The sequence below is a fragment of the Vigna unguiculata genome, chromosome 2 (assembly GCF_037176805.1).
Source record: "Vigna unguiculata cultivar grain cowpea cultivar isolate G323 ecotype 2 chromosome 2, ASM3717680v1, whole genome shotgun sequence".
NCBI classification, from domain to species: Eukaryota; Viridiplantae; Streptophyta; class Magnoliopsida; order Fabales; family Fabaceae; genus Vigna; species Vigna unguiculata.
This window is the reverse complement of record NC_140793.1, coordinates 9781651-9784300: the sequence shown is the minus strand read 5'-3', so window position 1 is coordinate 9784300 and position 2650 is coordinate 9781651.

Sequence of the window (2650 nt, the reverse complement as noted above, 5' to 3'; positions counted from 1 at the left end):
CAAACAAAAGAGTGTCAATAGTACACCTTTGGCTTAAGGCTTGCAAAAAATACTGCAGCTAGCTTAGTGGTCCAAAAATTACATTCTTTATATCAAAAGAAAGCCCTTTAAGCCTAGTTTCCAACAAAAAAAGAATGAATGTATTTGGAGTTCTCAGTATCTCCATTTTCATTATCCCCATCCAATCCACCACCCAAAAAATGGTTGTCCCTTTATCAGCTCATGCCTCAACCAACATAGTGAACCTTCATGTTCATTAGCCTAAACCTTTCCATCCATCCATCCATCTTCTTCCTATATCCCTAATATTTTACTTCTAGTTTCGATTCAACCTAACCATTACTATTTGCGTTAATAAACAAGCCTCCACTATGAACTCCGATACCACTTTCCATTTAGAAGGAGCTCAAAGTCGCAACACCAACTAAAGGTGTGTTAGGGAAAAAGAAGGAGGTGACCAGTCAGAATGAAGTAGAGCTCCGTAAGGCTTCCTGTGGAAGTCCTACTGCTCTGAAAATCGTGATGGTGTTGTGACAAATATAAAGCACTTAGGTGGTTGAGAGCTGCTTCAAAAACCTTAATATTAAGTCTCTTCTAGGAGCGATTGGAACTGGTAGGGAGTGTCCAACGAGAAGAAGTGAGAAACACACGAGCCAGTCCAAGGAAAAGGAGGAGCAACACTGAAAGCACTGCAACGATCTTAGACTCCATAGAAGGTAAGTGCACAAAAATATGTGAGACATTTGGTCTTGAGGGTGTTAGTATTGAACTTGTTATGCAAAAACGGGAAACGGGTCTAAGAGTGGGTATTCTTCGTATGCTAACTTTTGCCATGTTCTTGCATATGTGGATTTATTTTCTTACTTTCACATGATGATCAATGCATGATCTTGGATTTCATACATTTATTTAAAGGAAAAAGAAAAGAAAAGAGAGAAGAATTTATTTGGGTGGTATCAGGCATGGGTACATCTCATGACATTCATTACATGCGATTGGTTTATCTAAGCATACATTTGAATGGTGTTTTGTGGGTCATACTTAAAACATGCAAGATTTGCAAAGCTATTATGCCATGTGATAATCAATGTTTATCCGTGGACTTCACCTTTTGCATGATGGGCTCAATTGCATGCAACGAAGAAATATACGTATGAACTCTTTTGCCTTTATATAAAAAAACCAAATTGATATTTTACGACGTAAATGAAAATCAAAGATATAATTTAATCTAAATATTATATCTATAATTAAATGTAATTATAACACTCAATAAAGTTATATAAATTAATTTTTTTCAAATATAATAAACTTTTATTATTTTTTTCAACAAATAATTTAAAAAAAAATAAAAACAAAGATTCATGCGTATGCACCAGTCAAGACCTGGTTCACATACATAACATAATGCCATCAGAAGAGTATTCTTCCTTCTTTAATTTTATTTAAAAATATCTTTAACTTTATTTCAAAAAAAATATTATTCTTTCTGGGTCATTGTTATAGAGTATGTTTAGGAATTGTAAAGTATCACATTTTATCTGCTATCCATCCATCCTCATTTCTCTCTCATTCGGTAAGGATAATACTTATCTGCTATCCATCCTCATTTCTGTCTCATTATTGTATATTATTCGTCTAATTATTTATCGGATATTTGCCTATAATGTTTTTTATCTGTAAGTATTTATAGATACTGACAAATATATTTAGTTATATACATTTTTAATTTTAAAAAAAGTTTCAAAAATGAGGATATCAAATATACAATTTTAATTTAGTTATATAAATTTTTATATTTGCCTATAATATGAATTTAGATATCAAAATTAATTTTAAAATAAATTTCAAAAATAAATTTTCGTACAATTCAAATAAATTTCATCATTTTAAAAAATAAATTTAAATAAATTACACCAAATATTTTGTTTTTCAAAAATAACTTTAATATCATATATCTAAATAAAAAAATAAAAATATATGAAGTAAAATTCTAAATGATTCTTCAATTATTAATGTTTTTTCAATAATAAGTTTATTTTGATTTCTTGATTTTAAAAAAATATTTGAATAAAATTTAGTAATTATTAATTATTAATGGATAACATATTACATACCATGATATATGTATCTATCTCATTAGTAAATGAATAATTAAATACCTATATCCACTACTACATGCATAAGTTCATTGAGGATAACCAATTAATATCAATTAGAGATTTTACTTACAAGGGTATGCTTTTTATTTTTTCATCTCTAATTATTTTGAAAAGAACTTAGTCCAGGCTGACAAAATATTGGCAAGCACAATTCTAAATAAGCTACAAGTAAAAATAATCTTGATTTTGAGATTGTAACGAAGAATAACACCAAGAAAAATCTAATATACATATTTGTGAAATAAATTTATAAGAGTATTATTACAAAGAAAATTCTCAATTATAAACTAATTTTAGAAACCAAAAGTATTATAGTGATTAATTTAGATACTAATTTATAAAATTAAAAATTATTGATTACTAAAATAATCACAATTATAAATAAAAAATGATAATTGGTCACTAATTTATTAAAGACTAATTTATTTTTGTAACCAAAACCTAGGAAATTAATATTTAGTGATCAATTTTCTTTAATAACTAAAAAC